Below are 18,000 nucleotides of genomic sequence, written 5' to 3' on the forward strand. Positions count from 1 at the left end.
ACCATTTTTTTATTCACTTTTTTTTTTTTTTTTTTTTTTTTTTGTGGTACACGGGCCTCTCCCTGCTGTGGCCTCTCCCGGTGCGGAGCACAGGCTCCCCGGACGCGCAGGCCCACTGGCCATGGCTCACGGGCCCAGCCGCTCCGCGGCATGTGGGATCCTCCTGGACTGGGGCACGAACCTGTGTCCCCTGCATCGGCAGGCGGATTCCCAACCACTGCGCCACCAGGGAAGCCCCTGTTTATACACTTTTTGAAGGACATAGGACTGTTTCCAGTTTTTGACTATTACAAATAAAGCTGCTATGAACATTTGTATACAGATTTTTGTATGAACACAAGTTTTCATTTCTCTGGGATATATTTACCAGAGTACAAGTGCTGGGTCATAATGTGGTTGCATGATTAGTTTTATAAGAAACTGCCAAACAAATTTCTACGGTGGCTGAACTATTTTGCCTTCTCAGCATCAATGTATGAGTGATCCCATTTCTTCACATCCTTGACAGCATTTTGTATTGTCACTTTTTTTTGCCAATCTGATAAGTATGTAAACTATTTTTGTTTGTAAGATGGTCTCTCATTCTCTAAAATAAAACTGTGGATCTGAAAGCCAACATTTGTGTTATTCATTTTTATGTTTCCTGTACTTAACATACTACCTGGCACATAATGGGTCTTCAGTAAATATTTGTTGGACAAATAAATGGATAAGTTAGTGGATGAAAAAAAATAACTTTTTATACTCTAACATTTAAGGTCCAATATATTTAAATATTATATTAATGAAAAACAAATGGGAACTAAAAATAAAATCTATACTGTAATTAAAATGGGCTATCATATATATAACTAAAACAAGGAGATATTTCCATTATATTAATTGAATTTCATGGATATATTGCTTGAAATTATGATGTTATCAGCTGATTAAATTTCTGAAGGCATTCATTGCATTATAAATATGTGGTAAAAAAATGGTCTCTGAAAACTTACTGATATGATTTCATAATGAAAAGATTATCCCAGGATAATCATTATAGTTATTTCACAATAGAATTCTTATTAAAACTGAACATACTATAAGTGAATGTTTATAGAGATGATAACATCTCATGATAAAATACTACAGCAACATTATATTATATTAGCAATAATAATATTTTCACCCCCCTTCAAAAAGCGGGTCAGCTATTATATTATCACAGCAAATTACTATAGGCGCCATACATAAAAAAATTCTCACCATTAGATGAGAAAATAGGATTTTGTGTTTAGTATTCATTTTGGACAAAATACTCTTATTATCTGAAAATGTGCATTGGCATGGAGTAGACAGTGAACCAGCCGAACTCAAGGTTTCATTTCTTTTTAATTTAGGGGGGAAGAAATATGAAAGGCTCAAAATGAAATTACTTCATCAGAATTCACATTTGATTTTCATCTTTTCAGCTACCCAGCTGCATCAATGTTCAACTGACTATACTCCCAGCTGCATTATTCAAAGAAGTTATTCAAGAAGAAATACTTGCAATATGTGTTATACTGAGTAGCAAGCTAATTAAAAGAAATTCACAGCTGGATTTTTAAAAGGATTTGATCTTAATTGTAAGGTGCTGAAAATGCTTGTTGGTTAGATTTTGTTCTTTATACACTTAATCTGAAGTCTTCCCTTGTAAGAAAATTGGTAAGAACTGTTCATGAATGAATGAGTGAAACCTTCTCTCTGCTCTGTTTTTTTCTGTCAGAGCTTAATCAACTATACATTGTTTGTAATTTCTCACATTTCAAAGAGATCTCCTGTCCAGGAGTAATGATAAGATTGAGATACTACAACTTCCAGGAAGGTTCTGTTGTTTAGAGTCAATTAAAAACTCTACATTTTAAAAATATGTGTTCTGAAACCTGTATTCCTCTAATTGAAGATTTATAAAATGTTTGCAATGTTTTGCTTTGGGTTTATTTTTCCTCACCAAATTGTAGGACTTTATCTTTGCTAAAGTGATTTAGACCACATGAGCTCTAATGGGGGTGGGGAGACAAAAATAATAAAAGAATTTAAACAAAAAAAATATGAAGTTAAATAGAATGGACCGTTTGAAAAGAACATTGAACAAAGAAGAAACAATGGAATAACTGAGTCCTAATCCAGCTCTATCACTGACAAATAGTGTGACCTGTGAATCCACCCCTTAAGTTCTGTATATCAATTTCTGCGATTGCAAATGTATAAACGTACCCATTAGTGTTTTTTTATTCCACTGGCAACTTCTTTTGTTGAAAGTAACTAAAATTTACTCATATTGGCTTAAGCAGAAAAGGGAAATATAATGAAAGGGAAAAAGGGGGAACCTTAATTAAACCCAAAACAGAAAGTACAGTTGGGACTTGCATGGAGCTAGAAATCTACTGGACAATAGTATTTCTAAAGCTACTTGGTTTCTGCTCCCTTCTGTGCTCTGAGTTTGATTCCGGTCTTTCTTTGCTTCTTTTGTCAAGTCCTCATTCCAGTGCTGATACAGGCTAAGTAGAATCAAGGTATCCTCAGTACAATTTCCAACTCCGTAGACAGAAAAACAGGTTAGGCAAGTATGAATCAGAATCTACTCTTTTGAATCAACTAACAGTAGGGGTGGGGTCATATGGCTCACTGTCTCTTCAGCAGGTACCGGTGTAACTTCATTGAGAAAGGTATCAAGAGACTAGAACAAGGGGATTTAACATGTTCACCTCACTGAAGAAGAGGCTATTATGGAATTTAGGAGTAGCAAAATAAAAATTATTTTCTTTATGTATGCAACAATAAAAATGTTTGTTGTAAATATGACTTGCATATATATGTAAATTTAGAAAGTGTAATGAAAGTAGAGCTATCTGGAGAAAGAAGTCACAATTTTTTTTGTAGCCTAAATTGCTTCCCATCCTTCAGACTAATTCAGTGAATTAGTCTCCTGCCTTGCCATGTACAACATTTTTTTCTCTTGATATTATTTGAAAAATGAGCTGTTAAGTATGTTTTTGATGATTTCACTTTCCTGTAAAAGAATCATGTAAAAGGAACTAAATCACTGGATGATGTTTAGAAAACTGGAGAATTTATATTTGTTCATATTAAGCTCAGTGAACTGAAATTCTCATTTCCAGAAATGGTCCACATTCTTAGGACATGGTTTATCCATTAGTGTGAACCACATCAATTTTCCTTTACGTTGTCTATTTCTCATTAGTTGACGTTATAATAAAATTTCTGAATTTTGAACTATATATTTTTAGTTCCTGAAGGAACTTAAAATAAAAATGGAAGTATTTAGCAGTTTGAAATTTTCAAAAAGATTGTTTTCTCATTTCACTAAAATTTATCTAAAACCTGAATTATATAAGGTCATTCAGATCAATCTCTATCAGCTATAAATATTTTCAAATTATCATTAAGTATTCTAGGATAAATGTGATTTGTTTGAAAATAAACATGGTGACTGACTATGGTTGATTTTATTGGTTGATATTCCTGGTTAATTAAGGCAAAATAATAATAATTATTATTATTACTTATATTTGATATTATTTTAATGTCTGCAAAGACCTATAAACTTGTTTTCACCTGATCTTAATTAAAATTGTAAGGTAAAGATAGGAATTATTTTTCACTTTATATCTAACAAAGGCTCATAGAAATGAATTGTCTTGCTTATACTCATATAGCTGTATAGAAGCAAAACCCAGACAGGCACCTGCACTCTGATTTAAATTCACCTTTCTTTCTATTATACTGCAGGGTCTAATTCATTAATAATTTCTATGTACATGATAATCATCCTGCTCATTTAAAATAATCCAACTGGGATAATATTTTGTGTCTAACAGGAGCAATAAAGATTGCTTTGGGAAGAGAGTTTACATTTCCTTTCAAGCAATTTTCCTTAAAAAAATAAAATCCTAGCATGTAATTATATAACACAAATATCCATAACTCCTTTGGTGCATTACTTATGATTTATGTAAATTTTTCTTGAGACTATTTAGAATTTCATTCTAAACTCCTTCTTAATGATATCCATGAAATTACTGAACACTATAATCCTTTTATTTTCTCCATTTAATCCCAAGGCCAGAGTCTTTACTCTAGAATTCTATGATTTGGAGATTACTTTCACATACAATGTAACTCCATTTTTAATATTTTCATCCATTTTTTTGGAAAACACTAAATAATTAGGTCCTATTCAATTTGAACCACCCTTATTTAAGGTATGACTAGAGCCTAAACACTATTTGATACTGAGCACAGCCCTGTGGGGCTCCTGTGCACAAAAGCCTTTCTGTGTCCCCCATCTTTGATTACAGGAAATAGGCTTCATTCAGCCTCCCTGACCTTCCCTGATTTCCAACGGACAGATTCAAGCATTTGTTAATTAGGAAGGGAGGGGATGCAAGACAAGGGAGAAACAAATAGTCCAGAGAAACAATAGTGCAGCCCTGGGGCAAGGTCCTGGCTCCCCTTCAAGAAATACACACAACAATATCTTTGAGCTGTTTTGCAGAAACTACCACCAGGTGGAAGAAGTAAATGGTTAATGATGGTATGCTGCCCACAAGCACGTAGACCCCAGACCAGTTGGAACCAGAAGGTTGATGATGCTGACTCCCAATTACCTCACCACTAACCAATCAGAAGAATCCACGAGCTGATCGTGCCCTCTTTGAACCATTACTATAAAACTTCTCACTACCCTCTCCAAGTTAGGACACATAGTTTTGAGGCCATTAGACTGCTTTGGCCCCCTGTGCTTGGTGAAGCAATAAAACTATTCTTTTCTACTTCACCCAAAACTCTGTCTCCAAGATTTAATTAGGTGTTGGAGTACAGAGGCCGGATTCAGCTTCAATTTTAAGGATAGAAAAGCAGCTATTGACATTAAGAACATTCAGATCAATCTCTATCAGCTATAAATATTTTCAAATTATCATTAAGTATTCTAGGATAGATGTGATTTGTTTGAAAATAAACATGGTGACTGACTATGGTTGATTTTATTGGTTGATATTCCTGGTTAATTAAGGCAAAATAATAATAATTATTATTATTACTTATATTTGATATTATTTTAATGTCTGCAAAGACCTATAAACTTGTTTTCACCTGATCTTAATTAAAATTGTAAGGTAAAGATAGGAATTATTTTTCACTTTATATCTAACAAAGGCTCATAGAAATGAATTGTCTTGCTTATACTCATATAGCTGTATAGAAGCAAAACCCAGACAGGCACCTGCACTCTGATTTAAATTCACCTTTCTTTCTATTATACTGCAGGGTCTAATTCATTAATAATTTCTATGTACATGATAATCATCCTGCTCATTTAAAATAATCCAACTGGGATAATATTTTGTGTCTAACAGGAGCAATAAAGATTGCTTTGGGAAGAGAGTTTACATTTCCTTTCAAGCAATTTTCCTTAAAAAAATAAAATCCTAGCATGTAATTATATAACACAAATATCCATAACTCCTTTGGTGCATTACTTATGATTTATGTAAATTTTTCTTGAGACTATTTAGAATTTCATTCTAAACTCCTTCTTAATGATATCCATGAAATTACTGAACACTATAATCCTTTTATTTTCTCCATTTAATCCCAAGGCCAGAGTCTTTACTCTAGAATTCTATGATTTGGAGATTACTTTCACATACAATGTAACTCCATTTTTAATATTTTCATCCATTTTTTTGGAAAACACTAAATAATTAGGTCCTATTCAATTTGAACCACCCTTATTTAAGGTATGACTAGAGCCTAAACACTATTTGATACTGAGCACAGCCCTGTGGGGCTCCTGTGCACAAAAGCCTTTCTGTGTCCCCCATCTTTGATTACAGGAAATAGGCTTCATTCAGCCTCCCTGACCTTCCCTGATTTCCAACGGACAGATTCAAGCATTTGTTAATTAGGAAGGGAGGGGATGCAAGACAAGGGAGAAACAAATAGTCCAGAGAAACAATAGTGCAGCCCTGGGGCAAGGTCCTGGCTCCCCTTCAAGAAATACACACAACAATATCTTTGAGCTGTTTTGCAGAAACTACCACCAGGTGGAAGAAGTAAATGGTTAATGATGGTATGCTGCCCACAAGCACGTAGACCCCAGACCAGTTGGAACCAGAAGGTTGATGATGCTGACTCCCAATTACCTCACCACTAACCAATCAGAAGAATCCACGAGCTGATCGTGCCCTCTTTGAACCATTACTATAAAACTTCTCACTACCCTCTCCAAGTTAGGACACATAGTTTTGAGGCCATTAGACTGCTTTGGCCCCCTGTGCTTGGTGAAGCAATAAAACTATTCTTTTCTACTTCACCCAAAACTCTGTCTCCAAGATTTAATTAGGTGATGGAGTAGAGGCCGGATTCAGCTTCAATTTTAAGGATAGAAAAGCAGCTATTGACATTAAGAACTCTTAATAAATGTTCCTTGAGTAAAAGTACCAACTAGAATCATTTTATTGCCTATAATAGCACAAAATCATTTTATTGCCTGTACTCAAACAGATTTGTGAAAAGTATATTTCATTTCTCTAATTTTAGAGGCTAACATTTGAGGCTAAAATATTTACCATAATAATAGCTAACATGTAAAATGTTATTACTACATAAATTAACTCTTTTAATCTCTGTAACAACCACAGATGTACTGTTATTTTCCGATTTTACAGGTAAAGAAACTGAGATACAGAGAGGTTAAGATATTTATCTCTATATATAGCTAGCAAGTGGTGGAGCTGATACTTGAACACAGGCAGTATGGATAATCTGCTCCTTATTTTTATTATTAAGATCTATTACTGGCTTTTACTGAAAATAAATGACCCTCATATATTTTCCTGTTAGCACTTGTAATAGATATAGATCTACTGGCTAGTACCTACTAGAACCTGACAAAGGATCCTCCACCTGATAGGCAACATGACCCAGATGCTCCTGTAAATTTCTAACAACTTCAACTTTCTTCCATTGCCAGTCTCTGAGGACTTAATACCTTTGCCTGACTGTCCATGAGTGTATCTTTTGTCCTGTCTACTTTTCCTCAAGCCAAAGGCTCCTCCTGACTTTGGATGGCTTGTCTTTTCTAAGCTGAACAAATAATTCAAATAAAACACCAAAATCAAGACCTCACAGACTGTTAACAAAAGAGAGTGAAATAGTATCACTCAGGTGATCACTAAACTGTCTTTGAGGTCTCAATGGAGAATTTGTTTTTAATGAATATCCTTGTCTTGTGTGGACAATGGACAATTCATAGGGAAGAATATCGAACTTTTGATGACTGCTACAGATAGCATTAGTAACCAGGTCACAGCATCATGACTTATAGTGGAACTGGTAGGGATGGGTCCAATTCTTGGGAGAGAATCAATCCTTAAACCTGAGATGACTCTTTGCTTTAGTCTCAGTAATACAATTGGACTAACAACTTCAAGTCTTATAATCTAACATTAAATAAATAGACTATTACAAGTTTTTTTTTTTTACTATATTAACCGTTTCTCTAGCTAAATAAGGAAATCAAACTGATCTAACTACATGATCAATTAACCTTCTGCAAGTAACATTCTATAATGAGAAAACATATCTGTGTCTAAATAGAGTCTTCTGAGGTTCATCTTGTGGTGCTAATGGCTTGAGCTAGAAAAATAAACTTTCTTTTTGTTTCTCTAAAAGCAGATTATACAAAGAAAATAAATTTTAAGTTTGTTTAAATGGATAGTTTGGTCCAATTCAAAGCAGTTAGCTGTGTGGAAAAATGTAAATTGTCCAGGAAGGAATATGCTACTCTATCCAACCTCCATAACAGCACCTGTTGTAAGCACAATAAACACTTATTGAATTGAAATGTTAGAGAAGCAGTTCACCAGCATTTTTACAAGAAAAGACTGCTGGAAAAGTTTGTAGTCTTATTTTCACAGAAGTCACATTGCCAGCATTATTATCTGATGCCAAAGATTTTACATTCACATAATCTCTAAAGTGCAAAGTAACAGAAATGTAAGTTATATATATTATATATAAAATATATATAACTTACACTCTCATGTTTGATGGTTTGTAGGGTGTAAGTTATATATATATATATATATATATATATATATATATATATATATACAATTTCAAATAGGAGATCAGCATGGTATTGTACATTTCTGCAATTTTCATCATTTTTCCTTCATCTGTTGATGTTAAGAAATCTGGAAAAGCTGTATAAACTTTGGAAGTCTACAGTATAAGAAAGAAAGAAGCAAAATTAACTGTGGACTTGTTTACAGAAAAGCACCACATTTATAGAAATTGTTTGGCTAATTTAGCAGTTGTCCATAGAAAGAAAAGAGTAACTCTGTCCCTTCCTTAATTACTGAGTGCCTGCTGGCGGGGTTTCTCAACCTTTTGACGTTTTGGAGCACATAATTCTTTGTTTAGCAGTCTGTACTATGCATTGTAGGATGTTTAGCAACATTGCTGTTCTCTATGTACTAGATGTCAATAGAAGTCCCCCTTCCAAAGTTGAGACAATCAAAAATGTCTCCAGACATTTCAAATGTCCTCTGGGGGCAAAATCACTGGTTAAAAACCACTTAGCTACACAGCAGTTTAAGCAAAACCAAAAGACAATTGTTTATTTTACTTTATCCTCTTTTCAGTCTAGTTTCTTTACTCTGGAGCTCTAAAGACATAAGGTAAATGCAAACTTCATAATATGCCTATAAAGCCTGGATGTTCAATTGATAACACAGAGCTACCAGGAACTGTCCACTACTGCTTGATGTGATAAGTTTTCCATTTTTTTTCTAGAAAATAGGAATTCATCATCATATTTATCTAGAAATCAGAGGTGTCAGTTAGTTACTCGAGCTCCCCAACCTGGCTGAGAAATATTTTATTTGCACAAAAGAGTCTACAGTTTTTCCAACCCTGGAAGAAGCCATTAGTCTTGCAGATGATTTTCTAGAACAAATAAGGCTGCAAAGTTTACATCCATACTTGTTCATTTTTTGTGGGAAGGTCAAAAGGAAATTCTTCGGATGTATGTGAACAGTTCTGTGTGCTTTCATTTGGGGCCTGAAGAGGTGCTGACTATGTGGTTGTTCCCAGAAGATGGATTTCTTTAAATATGTGTGGGCCAAAAAGTTCCTTTGGTTTTTAAGTAAAAACAAAAGACACATTTTTCATTTTCACCCAGAACTTTATTGAACAACATATTCACCATTTTGTTCCACTACCTTCATTTTTCAGGCAACTTCATAATTCTATCTTCCCAAAACTTCTAATCTTTTTAAGCAAAGAACTGTTCCAGATGCCTTTAACAGTCTTCCAGGGAATTGAAATTTTTCCATTAAGAGCGTTTTGTAAAGACCGAAATAAATAGAAATCTGAAGGTGCAATGTCTGGTGAATACGGCGGATGAATCAGAACTTCCCAGCCAAGCTGTAACAGTTTTGCCTGGTCATCAAAGAAACATGTGGTCTTGTGTTGTCCTGATGGAAGATTATGCGTTTTCTGTTGACTAATTCTGGACACTTTTCGTCGAGTGCTGCTTTCAGTTGGTCTCACTGGGAGCAATGCTTGTTGGAATTAATCGTTTGGTTTTCCAGAAGGAGCTCATAATAGAGGACTCCCTTCCACCATATACAAAACATCACCTTCTTTGGACGAAGACAGGACTTTGGTGTGGTTGGTGGTGGTTTATTTCACTTGCCCCACGATCTCTTCCATTCAACGTAATTGTACAGTATCCACTTTTCATCACCCATCACAATTTGTTTTAAAAATGGAACATTTTCGTTATGTTTAAGTAGAGAATCGCATGAGGAAATACGGTCAAGAAGGTTTTTTTGCTTATGTGGAGCCCACACATCAAAGCGATGAACATAACCAAGCTGGTGCAAATGATTTTCAGTGCTTGATTTGGATATTTTGAGTATGTTGTCTATCTCCCACGTGGTATAGTGTTGATTGTTCTCAATTAATGTCTCGATATGATCGGTATAACTTCAACTGGTCTACCCGACCGTGGAGCATCGTCCAGCGAGAAATCTCCAGCATGAAACTTCGCAAACCACTTTGACACGTTCGATGAGTCACAGCACCTTCTCTATACACTGCACAAATCTTTTTTTGCGATTTGGTTGTGTTTTTACCTTTCTTGAAATAATAAAGCATAATATGCTAAAAATGTTGCTTTTTTCTTCCATCTTCAATATTTAAATGGCTACACAAAAATTGACCAATTTTGATTTTTTTTTAATGCACACTGATATGACAGCTGTCACAATACAATCTAACAAAATTGTTTTGAATGAAGTTAAAGACAACTAAGCACTATTAGAGCCATCTTATGGAAAAACAACGAATGAATTTTGGCCAACCCAACACGTGGTATGAACATACATTTGTACTTTTCCCTGTGACAGCCATGTCACAGGGAAGCTTCTCTGGGAAACTGACTCTGAGATTTCCATACAGTAAGATTATTGGATCAATTATGAGGGAGAAGGGGAGTAGGGTTGAGCAGGGCAAGAAGGAGAACAGCAAGGCAATTACAATAAAGGCCTTAGCACACCCCTTGGGGAGTTCTCCAGCTGGGATGGTCTTACACAATCATCCTGTCTTAAGACAAGGAAGTTGTCTTTTACTAACCCCTATAAACCAGTCCTCAGATGCAAGCTGCCCTGGAAAGCAGACGTGGATTTAGGCAAAGCGGATCTTTTGAGTTGAAGACAATTCCTGGAGGGGGATTGAGTTGAGAGCCATCAGCGATCAAACTCCTACAGCCGGAGTAACTGAACTCTCAGTTCTCATCCAGCCGTCTACTAAAAGTCACATATTAATAGAGAAAATACTACATACCTACTTCTCTAAACTTGTGGAAGCACTGAGACGTTCTTCTCAATTCTGCCCTCAGCATCTGATCTGGGAGATTTATTGGATTTTGAATTTTTAGACAAAAGATAGTTTTCAGGACATTTGGAATTATTGTTCCTTTCCTCTAACACTTTACTGATACCTGGAAATGAATCAAAGGTTTCTGGAATTTCTGAAATTTAAGAGACAAAGACTAGAACAATCATTAATAGAGGTAAGATCTGTCGTCAAAGAAAACGACAATCTTCTCATTCTAGATTTGTCTCAGAAGTGCAAATGAATGACAGAGAATTGGTCATTCACAAAAAATTAAATCAGATTTTTCCAATTGACAAAAATATTAATTATATAATTTTTTTCTTTACTGCAGTGAAAGTGATGTCACATAAAGAGGAAAATGAAAATTAGAAATATGTTTTTAAAAAATAAAAATTACTAATTACAACTTATATTTTTTAATCAACACAGATTCACAATAGCATACACAATATCTCATACAGGATGAACATGAATTATGCCTTTTTTGTTTGTAGTGTCTGATTTTTAGAATGAGTAATCCATGAGATTTTAGAAAGAGTAAATGTTCTAAACAATAAATCCTACTTTTAAAAAAACTTATTTTTTAAAATTTCACATAGCTTTATTGACATACCTTTGACTTATAAAAATTGTATATAATTAAGGTACAAAATAAGTTTTTGATATTATATATATATATACATTGTTAAAAAAAGTACTACAATCAGGCTAATTAACCTATCCATCACTTCTACATAGTTACCAGTGTGTGTGTGTGTGTGTGTGTGTGTGTGTGTGTGTGTGTGGTAAGAAGATTAATTTAAGCTCTATCTTCTGCAAACTTCACATATACAATACAGTATTGTTAACTATCATCACAAAATATGGAATTCTTTATGAATCTGCATGTCAACATTGAGCAGGGGTCATGTTAAACTCTGTATTGATCCAATTTTAATATATGTGCTACCAAAGTGAGGACAAAAATATCTTATTTTCAAAAGTCACTCAATATCAAAAAAAAAAAAAACCCAATCCAAAAATGGTCAGAAGACCTAAATAGACATTTCTCCAAAGAAGAGATACAGAATGCCAACAAACATATGAAAGGATGCTCAACATCACTAATCATTAGAGAAATGTAAATCAAAACCACAATGAGGTATCACCTCACACTGGTCAGAATGGCCATTATCAAAAGATCTAGAAACAATAAATGCTGGAGAGGGTGTGGAAAAAAGGGAACCCTCTTGCCCTGTTGGTGGGAATGTACATGGATACAGCCACTATGGAGCACAGTATGGAAGTTCCTTAAAAAACTAAAAATAGAACTACCATATGACCCAGCAATCCCACTACTCTGCATACACCCTGAGAAAACCATTATTCATAAAGACACATGTACCACAATGTTCATTGCAGCACTGTTTACAATAGCCAGGATTTGGAAGCAACCTAAGTGTCCATCGACAAATGAATGGATAAGAAGATGTGGCACATATATACAATGGAATATTACTCATCCATAAAAAGAAATGAAATTCAGTTATTTGTAGTGAGGTGGATGGACCTAGAGTCTGTCATACAGAGTGAAGTAAGTCAGAAAGAGGAAAACTAATACCGTATGCTAACACATGTATATGGAATCTAAAACAAAATGGTTCTGATGAACCTAGGGGCAGGATAGGAATAAAGTCGCAGATGTAGAGAATGGACTTGAGGACACGGGGAGGGAGAAGAGTAAGCTGGGACGAAGTGAGAGAGTAGAATTGACAGAAATACACTACCAAATGGAAAATAGATAGCTAGTGGGAAGCAGCCGCATAGCACAGGGAGATCAGCTTGGTGTTTTGTGGCCACCTAGAGGGGTGGGATAGGGAGGGTGGGAGGGAGACACATGTGGGAGGGGATATGGGGATATATATATACATATAGCTGATTCAGTTTTTTATACAGCAGAAACTAACACACCATTGTAAAGCAATTTTACTTCAATAAAGATGTTTAAAAAAGCACTAATCATAATCTTATCCATGCCCACATTCATCAAAACAATTCATGCTTATCACCATTTTAACTTGTTTTACTGATTACCATCATTTTTAATATCATAACTTCCCCATTTTTGAATTCTAAAATATGAGTCATCTTTTTAAGATGACATTTCTTTTTCTGAGTCCTAGTTTTTTTGATAATGAATTGCAATTGCTATCACACATGAAAGAAAGGAAATCCCCAGAGAAGAAATCAAGAATAAGAATACGGGTTCCTCATGGGCACCATGAGGAACCAATGAAAATCCTAATTGTTCAAACCTCCCATTCCTCCAACTCTACCATGAATTCTGGGAAGACTAATATACAATATTAGCATTCAGCCTACTTTTTATGCCTTTTATCTATCTATCTGTCTATCTATCTATCTATCATCTATTATCTATCAAATCTCCTCTGATCATTTTCAAAAGATATAAAAAAAAAACTTCTGTACAAACAGATCCACATAAAGGCACGTGTATATTTTCTCAAAATTAACATTGTGGAGATGATATGCAGGAAATAAAATTATTGTCTTTCTTGCATCATTCCTCTGCTGAGCAAAGCAATGCAATATACTGAGGAGGAAGAGAAATACTTGGGTTCTACAGATAAATGAAAAAGTATGAGGGCAACATCAGTATATATATAATATATATATATATATATATATATATATATATATATATTATTACCAGGGGAACTTGACTGGGGACAGGAAGAGGGTGCTGGAAACAAGGAAGTCCTGTGCTAATAATGACTAATGTCACTAATAGTGCTAATAGTTCATGTGCTAATAGTGACTAATACCCTATACAGTACCATTAATTCCAACCAGTGGTTTTCATCCCTGGCTGAACACTAGAATCTCTTGAGAGCTTTGAAATACTGTCATTCCAGGGGTGCCATCTAGGCCAATTTAATCAGTATATCTGGGACTGGGTGTTCAGCAGTGATACTTTTTAAATCTCCCCAGGGGGTGATCATGTGCAGTCAGGGTCGGAAAATTCTGCTTTCAACTATTGATAGAGACTGCTAAACAGAGTTTTACTTTATTTTTGTAGATTTTGTCAATATGTTTTTACATTGTTATGAATTTCCCTAAGTACACATACTTCCTGAAAAAAAAAAGAATGCTATGCATTTAACAATGCAAAGTACCTTAATTTGAAGCTAGTAATAAATCCTGATTTGAGCATTTGGAGCATCACATTTATTTTTTGACCCTTTCTTAAGTTTGTTTTTGTTTTTTTAACAGATTTTCCCTAATATAGATCTAACATTTTTTGAATATAAGGCAATGTTGTGCCATGAAATCTAATTATTATAATTAAAGATAGTTAATGTGTATCAGATCCTATGTTATTTTATCTGCACCATCATTCTCAACATCACAAAACGTGTAAAACTAGATGTATTCAATAAAATAATCTTTCATCATGCTAAAATATATTAGGCTGTTATGTATTATCTTTTATAGAATATATTTTATATGTAACTATTTTGTTTACTGTTATAATTATGAAGTAAATTTTGTACATATGATTTGATTTCAACAAGTCTGCCAGTATCTTTAATCAAAGTGATATAAAATCTCTGATGTCCAATAACTTCAATTGCCTTTATTAGGCAATTGTATCAAATACATTAAAACTATCCATGAACTTCCTCTAGTATTGTTCATGAGAAGTCTGTTGCTAACCTGGTGCTCCTTCGTATGAATGGGACTTTAAGGATTTTCCTTCTACTTTGAAAATTTGTAATTTCAGGAAGACATGTTCAAGTTTGATGCATCATTCAGAAATTCTGTTTAGTCTTCCTTTCAAACTGAAATCTTTTACTTATTTTCAACTCAGAAATGTTTTTAAATTATTTTTTCTTATTTGTTTTCTTATTCTGCCTACTCTCTCCTTATGGATTTTTTTTTTTTTTTTTTTTTTTTTCGGTACGCGGGCCTCTCACTGTTGTGGCCTCTCCCATTGCGGAGCACAGGCTCCAGACATGCAGGCTCAATGGCCATGGCTCACAGGCCCAGCCACTCCGCGGCATGTGGGATCTTCCCGGACCGGGGCACGAATCCGTGTCCCCTGCATCGGCAGGCAGATTCTCAACCACTGTGCCACCAGGGAAGCCCCTATGGATTTTTTTTTATCACACATATAGCTTCAAATTTTTTCTTTATATTTCCTATTATTTCACTTTCAGTTTTTATGGCTTTACTTTCTGTAAAGACATTTTGAGACATTTTGAAAAGACATGTTTAAGAGTTTTAGAGACTATTTTTCTCAAAAATCCATCAGCTCCCTTTTCTTTTTCTTTTTTTTTAAACATTTTTATTAGAGTATAATTGCTTTACAATGGCGTGTTTGTTCCGCTTTAAAACAAAGTGAATCAGTTATACATATACATATATCCCCATATCTCTTCCCTCTTGCATCTCCTTCCCTCCCAACCCCCCTATTCCACCCTTCTAGCTGGTCACAAAGCACTGAGCTGATCTACCTGTGCTCTGCGACTGCTTCTCACTAGCTATCTATTTTACATTTGGTAGTGTATATATGTCCATATATACACTACCACTCTCTTTGTCTCTCACTTTGTCCCAACTTACCGTTCCCCCTCCCCATGTCCTCAAGTCCATTCTCTAGTAGGTCTGCATCTTTATTCCTGTCTTGCCCCTAGGTTCTTCGTGACCAATTTTTTTTTTTTTAGATTCCATATATATGTGTTAGCATATGGTATTTGTTTTACTCTTTCTGACATACTTCACTCTGTATGACAGACTCTAGGTCCACCCATCTCACTACAAATAACTCAATTTTGTTTCTTTTTATGGCTGAGTAATATTCCATTGTATATATGTGCCCCATCTTCCTAATCCATTCATCTGTTGATGGGCATTTAAGTTGTAGTGTAGTGGTAGCTACACTGGGTCAGAGGATTGGATATTATAGTGAAGCACAAAAGAGGGTCAAGGTGAATTTGCAGGTAAGAGAGATGACTAGAAGAGAGGGTATTGTTTCAAAGAGGATGATTTCAGAAGTTCTTCGTGGGAGATAGAACAATTATAATATTATGGAAAAGCTCAAATTTAGATGAAATGGAAATTTGGTTACATGAAAAGCCCACCTTCTTCCTAAATAATTATCTTCAAATGGTCATATTTTTCTGTGACCTTACAACATTAAAACTTCATTAGCTTGACTTTAGGGATTTGTGTCATTAAAATGCAAAACATTTCAGCCTATAATACCTTGAGATGTGAGTCTGTAACTAAGCTTTGGAGAAGGTTGCTGTCATTCAAACAACATGAGAGTGAGGTTGCCTTCTCTCTGCACAGTCAAAAATCCTACATTGAAAAAACTTTATCATGTGCCCTCCGTATGCACAGTCTCAAGGTACAGAGGAACTGCAGAAGAACAAATGTTGGCAAAATGTCTACTAATATTCTTTAAATATCAAATATTTATTCAGTATCTGGAATTATTCCAAAGGTATAAATATATGTTCTGATAATGATAACAGTAACAAAAATAATAATTCAATTTGTTGAATACTAATTATGCACAATCCTCTTATTTAATCCTTTTATAAATGAAATCACACTTAATTTTCATAGCCCTATCTGGTAGGCAGTATTTTATATATATATATATATATATATATATATATATATATATATATATACAGATTAAGTAATTGAAGATTAGAAAGATTAATTCAGTTGACAATCATACTATTTAGGAAAGATAACTTTGGGACCATTTGGTTCAACCACTTCATTTGGTAGAATAGTAAAGCAAGACTGAGAATAAAGAAATAATTTGCTCTATTTGTAGTTTTTTAAGGAAGCTCCATACTGTTCTCCAAAGTGGCTGTATCAATTTACATTCCCAACAACAGTGCAAGAGGGTTTCCTTTTCTCCACACTCTCTCCAGTAGATTTTCTGATGATGCCCGTTTTAACTGGTGTGAGGTGATACCTCACTGAAGTTTTGATTTGCATTTCTCTAATAATTAGTGATGTTGAGCAGATTTTCATGTGCTTCTTGACCATCTGTATGTCTTCTTTGGAGAAATGTCTATTTAGGTCTTCTGTCCAATTTTGGATTGGGTTGTTTTTTTTAAATATTGAGCTGCATGAGCTGTTTATATATTTTGGAGATTAATCCTTTCTCTGACAATTCTTTTGCAAATATTTTCTCCCATTCTGAGGGTGGTCTTTTTGTGTTGTTTATGGTTTCCTTTGCTGTGCAAAACCTTTTAAGTTTCATTAGGTCTCATTTGTTTATTTTTGTTTTTATTTCCATTACTCTAGGATCAAAAAATATCTTCCTGTGATTTATGTCAAAGAGTGTTCTTTGTAATTTTTCCTCTAACAGTTTTATAGTGCCCGGTCTTACATGTAAGTCTCTAATCCATTTTAGTTTATTTTTGTGTATGGTGTTAGGGAGTGTTCTAATTTCATTTTTTACATGTACCTGTCCAGTTTTCCCAGCACCACTTACTGAAGAGACTGTCTTTTCTCCATTGTATATCCTTGCCTCCTTTGTCAAAGATTAGTTGACCATAGGTGCGTGGGTTTATCTCTGGGCTTTCTATCCTGTTCCATTGATCTATATTTCTGTTTTTGTGCCAGTACCATATTGTCTTGATTACTGTAGCTTTGTAGTATAGTCTGAAGTGAGGGAGTCTAATTCCTCCAGTTCCGTTTTCTTCCCTCAAGACTGCTTTGGCTATTCGGGGTCTTCTGTGTCTCCATACAAATTTTAAGATTCTTTTGTTCTAGTTCTGTAAAAAATGTCATTGGTAATTTGATAGGTATTGCGTTGAATCTGTAGATTGCTTTGGGTAGTATAGTCATTTTCACAATATTGATTCTTACAATCCAAGAACATGGTATATCTCTCCATCTATTTGTATCATCTTTAATTTCTCTCATCAGTGTCTTACAGTTTTCTGCATACAGGTCTTTTCTCTCCTTAGGTAGGTTTATTCCAAGGTATTTTATTCTTTTTGTTGCAGTGGT

At 34.6% G+C, this 18,000-nt stretch overlaps 1 non-coding gene across 1 annotated transcript; it reads right to left on the minus strand.

Annotated features, from left to right (window-relative positions):
* Positions 1 to 11,813: 11,813 nt before the first annotated feature.
* LOC112065063 (U6 spliceosomal RNA) lies at positions 11,814 to 11,917 on the minus strand. Its single transcript, XR_002891818.1, has one exon. It is a non-coding gene; the product is annotated as a U6 spliceosomal RNA (small nuclear RNA).
* Between the last annotated feature and the right edge of the window lie 6,083 nt (positions 11,918 to 18,000).

This window comes from Physeter macrocephalus, chromosome 1 (assembly GCF_002837175.3).
Source record: "Physeter macrocephalus isolate SW-GA chromosome 1, ASM283717v5, whole genome shotgun sequence".
Taxonomy (NCBI): domain Eukaryota; kingdom Metazoa; phylum Chordata; class Mammalia; order Artiodactyla; family Physeteridae; genus Physeter; species Physeter macrocephalus.